The following is a 6866-nucleotide window of genomic DNA, read 5'->3' as shown; positions in this document are numbered from 1 at the left end:
TTTTGAAGATTACAAGGTCAAATAAAAAGATTAAAAATTAAATAAATATGACAATTTTTATTTTTAATTCTATATAATATTATAGATTCTTGATCTCAGGGTGAGTTTCTAGGCAATCAGACACTTTTCCACTAATAACACATAAACTAAATTAATAGCTATTGTACAAATCTATTAAATTCTAGTAAGGAACAAAACGAACCAATTACATAATCTTCTTTTGATGATTGAAGTTTCTTTGTCTTCTTTCTCAACAAACTAACACTTGCTGTAAACAATCTTTCAGCAAACAAACACTACTGTTAACAAAGCATTTGTCCTCTAAACGTTTTCACTCCTCTAATTCACTGGTGATCCAAAACAAAGAGTCACTAACTTTTTGGATTATTCTAGATGTCTTCTTTTTCAAGATGTCTATCAGTGAGAGAGACCAAGGATGTTCAGGCCCTCCTGCATCCAGAAGCTCTCATACCTCTCCGCCTAAACAACAAATGATTTCAAAACCAAATGTCCTGTTTCTAGGTGTTCCATGTTAACATCCATTGTAGCACAACAGTTTTTGCATATGATTTTCTTTATGAATATTTTCTTTAATACTTATTCTTGACTTCTATTTTTTCTTCAATTTACTGTAACTACAATTATGATGGAAAATTAAATAAAGTTTTTAAAATTTTTGAATCTGCCCAATATGGCCGTGATTCAATGGACTTCGGTCCAAGGTGAATCAAGGCTTTTTTCACTCCATATTTGACTGAACAAAATTAATTAGCTTGCTTTTTTTATTTAATACAACAAATAAATGATATATATAAAATAAAATCATATTAAAAACCATTTATATATAAAATAACTATTTACTCATAAAAGAGGATATTACAATATATGTATATATAAGTTTTATTTCATTTATAGTTAGTTATATCATTATAGGTAAATATGTTGAAATTATAGTATTTGATGAACTAATGCATATAAATTTAAATTGTTGTACCTCACATTTTTTTCTTTATTTTACTTACTAGAGCAACTCCCTCTGTATGCCTCTAGCCTATATAAAATTTTAAAAAATAAAAGGAAAATGGTCTGGGTGTGGTCATAGAAAAAACTCAAGTAGTAATAAAACTTGTTCATTTATTTTGTCATATTCTTGCTCCAAGCCATTACATTATTGAATTTCACCAAGACAACAACTGCAGCCCACTTAAAATACTCAGATCGAATCTAAATCAAATTAAAAGCAGGATTCAAAACAGTTCATGAACTCAAAAAAATTCAATTTGACAAGAAATTTCCCACTTAATTTTTTATATAAATGTTCAAAAAGACCATTTACAATTAGGTTTTAATGTAAAAATTCAACAAGAATTTTTATCTACAGAACCTTTCATAAAATGTTCCAAAAGATTTTTTTCATAAAAGTTCTCTTAATTTATTCTCTCCGAAACTGTTTGTACAGAAGTTCTGATTATAGAAATTTCCTCTAGAACATTTTAAATGTAAATATTTAACATGTTTCTAGTAGAAGATTTTAAATCTTTTCTCCTCTAATGATCAGCCCACATCTAATGGGCAGATTATCAGTGAAGAAATTGTTGTAGAAAATTGGTATTATTATTACTAAGAAAAATTATATAACAGAACAAAATCTTTTTCAAAATGAAATTGCTCAGTTATTTCAAAATCCTTTTAAAATAAAATAGTGAACCGGCTAAATTAAAAAGTTTTAAATTTCCACTTAGTATCTTACAAAAATCAGGTTATAGTGTGATCAACTATATCATTAAACATAACCAAAATATGAATTACTTTTCCAATATTCCTGTAAAGGTTTAAATCAGTATTTTTTTTCTTATTTGTTTAGCTGACCACTCATGAAATATAATGAGTTCTTTCTTTGTTGAATTGTTTAACAAAAGAAAATGTACCATTTAGAGTTGGCAATAATAATTCTTAGAAGGTTGAGAATCCCTGGTATTAAAATTGATATCTATATAAAGTTAATGGTTGCAATAAATCATAGTTCTCAAATGAAGAAAGTTTGGTATTGTATTAAAGAGTTTATTGTGGAATATTTTCCATGTATTAAGAAAACAAAATAACGAGCAGAACAGTAATTGGTAACAGAGCTTTTATCATAGTGCTATTTAGACAGCATATGTATAAGCTATACATAAAGCTTTGTTACAAGTGCTTAGATCTCTAAGAATTTGTCAGTCAAAAAAATGTTGTATATTAAACTTAATTTACTGGAAAAAAGAAACAATATTTTAAAAGAATTGTAATTAGTTTTGTTTGTTCACTCTGACACTTATGGTAGATTATAATGCATTATGTATGAGTATTTTTATACATTGATACTTATAACTATCTTATAAGAAGAAAGTTAAATGTGTTTTATTTTATTTTTGGTTTGTTGCTTTGGGTATAATTAGTTTAATAAACATTATTCAATAAAATTGATAATATAATTATTGGATAAATGTAAATTCTAATAAAAAAATAATTTTGTGTATATACCATTCGAAAGATTAAAAGAAAGGAAAAATATCTGGGTTGCAAAATTCATAATAGTGCCGCTACATGCAAGTTAGAAATTGATGCAATAATAAAGCAAAATTTAAAATTTTATTTGAGTTTATCTGTAAAAAGTATACTGAAAGTTGCAATTTTTTATGTAACATCAATCAGTCAACTCCTTTGAAATTAGAACTTGATAATCAACATAAAGTTTTCACAAGCTCATCATTAAGCAAACTGTAATGAATGGGTCTTTGCCTCTCTAATATGACCTTTACAAACTTTACCATCGTTAGGGTAGTCATTGCTAACTTTAAACAAGTTATGCTCATCAACTACCTTTTCAATAGGAACCTGAAATTCAATATGGTTTTTAAATTAAGAAACTTTTTAAATATATATTAAAACATTTAACAAGAAGACGACCAAATTATGAAAAACAAATTTAGCTCTTTAGCTATTCAATTTTATTTGCACTGTGTTGGTTGGTTCACGAAATATTTAATCATCAAAAATCAAAATTACCATGATCAAACTTTTTGTTACTAATATTTTTAAATTTTACTTTTCTTTAAAAGCTAAAACAAAAAATTTAAAAATGGGCTTGTTGATTTAAAATTTATCTTTAATTTTTAATTGAAAAATATAATTTTCTTTATACTAATTTTGATATTATACATTTATGTCGACTGTCCTAGGTGTCAAACTAAGCTGATCTTACTAACTTTTTCTACACATCAAAATTTAAAATATAATAAATTAAATATTTTTCTTTTATTATTTTCTTTCAGAGTCAACCTTAAAATGTCAAGCCCTTTTTTCTTAATATTTCAACTTTTAGCATTTTTTACTAATAACATAATCATTTCATGTTAGAGTTATACTGGTTTTGCTAATGTAAATTAAAATAAAACTTATTTCATATGTCTCAAAGAAGACAAATAACTGAAAAGTTTTGATATTTTTATCATTGTACAGCAAAAAAATACTTCATAAAATAAATTCTTTATAAGAAACTTCAAACTAAATGGTTAATAAAAAATCTATCAAAGCCTAAAGTGTTAAATTCTCTCGAACTATCCAGTAAACTTTTTCAGAAAAGAAAACAAACAATTCTGCATCGGTATTTTTTATCTTATTATAAATGCTATCTAAAAGTAATTATTTAATAAAAATGTTTTTAAATTGTTCACTGGTCAAAACCTGTTTTGTTTTTTTTTAAGTCAAAGTATAATTTTTGCAAAATTTCTTTAGTTTGAAAACTTGTATAATTATTATAAATTATAATTTTTTTTTCATTATTATAAATTAAAACTTAGATCGTCCACTATAAGTGATATACTTTTCAAATTACAGACAGATCAGTATCGGTTGAATATTATTGATATCATTTTCATCAATTCTTTATTTCTCTGGGTCCAACTTGATGTGTTTAGAAACCCAGCTTCCTTATTCCGAAAAGCCTTTGAATACCCTCTGCAAATAGTGAATAATAGACTGGCAGAATAATATACTTTTTTAGTTAGATGACTGATGTAAACTTGGAAAAGAAAAAGTTTCATTAAGTAATTTAGGTTGATTTACGTTACACATATTGCTGGATGTAAAGAGTTTTGCAATAACTATTGATTTTCAGGTATAAAAAATAAAGAAAGGTGTTAGTTTAAGGGTCAGATTTCTTCACTCTATCATTGAACACATGAGTAATAAGTGTTTTTAGTGTTTCATTAATGCTTAAACACTGTGAATAAATTTATTTACTTAAAAAACATGAATAAAATGGTGTAAAGGTAGAGGGATAATAGCCATAATTTGAATATAACATAATAAAATCTATTAAATAGATGTTATACTCTAAATACGGTGTAATCTCAGTAATCTGAACTAATTGCTGCAGGGGGGTATTCGGATTACCAAAACGTTTGGATTACAGAAAGTATTAAGAAAAATGGTATAAAAAAATTCAACAATTTTAATATACATAACTATTTGTATTTTTTTTATTTACATATCTTTATATATTTTATTGGAAATTTGACAGTTTGAAGTTTTAAAAAACTTTTTTCTTTTATAACAATAATGATATGGATTTATTTAAAACGTGGTGAAAAAAAAATAATAAGTTCACTAACAAAATTTGCATTATACATATTTCTACTATTTACTAATTAAATGATTTATACAATAGATATTATGCTATTCTATTTCCTACAAAATATATTATAAACACTTCAATAGGAATTAGATTACCCGATATTGAAACTAAAAATTTCCTTTTTTAATTAAGTTATTTCATGGTGATAACAATAAGTTGTTAGTAGATCGGGAAGTTTAAAATGTCGTTTACACATGTGTACTTTTATGTGAAATCAAAAATTTTATTGCGTTTTTTTCAAAAAAAGTAATTTTTTTTACACCAGTTTGGATTACTAAGTTCCGATTACCAAGATTACACTGTATTATTAAATTAATACCTCATAATATGTTTGAATATGCATAATGTATGAAAATTTTAAGCATACCTATGAAATCAAAGCTAAATTCAATCAACTTTTGTCTGTAAATTTATGTCGATCACTTCAGACATTAATAGTGTTGGTGCCTATACTGAGAAAAAAAGTATGCTATAGAAAGCAACTTAGAATTAAATAAAAACTTCTTGACCAATAATGTGATTGGTACATTGTTAAACTATATCTAACCAAATTATGGTTATTAAATGACAAATCAGTTTTATAACAATTCAATTGCTGAAACATTTCTGTCATTGTTTAGATTTAAAATCATTAATATATCACTATTAATTGTGATAATCATCGATGAAAACAATGCAGTAATCATAAGGATTAAAATTAATCTAAATTGTTAAGAACTTTCTCTAATAAATGCGATGATTAATCATATAATATTTTGTAAAATATGTCATCTATGGAACAGTATAAATCTGTGTAAGGTTAGGCTTAAATGTATAGAGCAAATGTATTTTATATTATTGATAACATCACCACCATGTAAAAGTAAAGAATGTGGCTTTCTATAATTCCAAATAAATATATCTAACAAAGTTAGTAGTTTGTCAAAATGACATTCTTTATTCAGATAGTTTGGTCTATTTTGAGATTCAACACTACACAATGTGGGCTTTGCATACTGGTCAACAAATAAAATTGGAAAATATATATAGCATTTTGTAAAAAGTGTCATCTATGGAACAATAAAAATTTGTGTAAGTTTAGGCTTAAATGTATAGAGCAAATGTATTTTATATTATTGATATCGTTGGCACCATGTAAAAGTAATGAAAATGGCTTTCTATACTTTATTTGTTTAAATAACAAAGTTAGAAATTTGTCAAAATGGTATTCCAATATTTTGGTCACTTTTGAGATTTGGTATTATAGCAACATGGGTCTTGCATGATAAACAAATGAAACTGGAAAATAAAATTTTCAAATTCATTACTTTTGCATGGTAACGATGATATACACACACTATAATATATATTAAATTAAATTATTTAATTTCATAATAAAATAATTTGAAATAATTATATTCCAATATAATTATTTAAATTATACAAACTATTAAATCAATATATATTATTAAAATGTTACAAAATGTTGATGTTGCACTATAAATATGAAAATGAATTTTTATAATTGCTTTAAATGTTTATAACACTAGAAGTTATATCATATTAATGTTCGTATGAGCTTTATAAAACACTTATTGTAAGAGAAATGGATTTTATAAATTTAAAAAAAACATATCAGTGTTATTTTAGTCACTGTTGGTATTGGGACTTTTGAATTTTTTTATAACAATACTATTTTAACTAATGAACCATGAATGTAACATAAATGGACGTAGACGAATAAAATATATTATTATATACACTATGTTTTGTTATCCTCAAGTTATATTTGTCTTATTTATTGCTAATTTTTAGATCTTTTATTTTGTTTTATCAATCCTACATTTAACTTCTAACTTATATCCATAGCATTCCCAAGTCAACTGAAACCTTTCCTGAGTCAAATGGAGATATGAGGTGAATGGTGGTGTCCCACAGGGCTCCATTCACCGACCTCTTCTGTGGAACGTCATGTATGACGGAATTTTCAAGGTGACAATGCTAGAGAGAGCCGCAGTTGTGAGATTTGCTGATGATGTAGTGGTAGTGGCGGCAAAGTACTTGAAAGAAGTACTTATGCCTTCTGGCTGTTGCTGCAGTAGCAGGTTGGCTGTCTTCGGTAGGCCTTGCAGATCATAAGACAGAGGCTCTCCTAGTCATTAGCAGGAAGCAAACTGAGGCAAAAAAAAACATACAGACACCCATACACATA

The sequence above is a fragment of the Halyomorpha halys genome, unplaced genomic scaffold (genome assembly GCF_000696795.3).
Source record: "Halyomorpha halys isolate HHAL.00 unplaced genomic scaffold, Hhal_1.1 Scaffold1675.1, whole genome shotgun sequence".
NCBI lineage: Eukaryota > Metazoa > Arthropoda > Insecta > Hemiptera > Pentatomidae > Halyomorpha > Halyomorpha halys.
The sequence above is the reverse complement of the archived record's forward strand: the minus strand, read 5'-3'. Positions refer to the sequence as shown.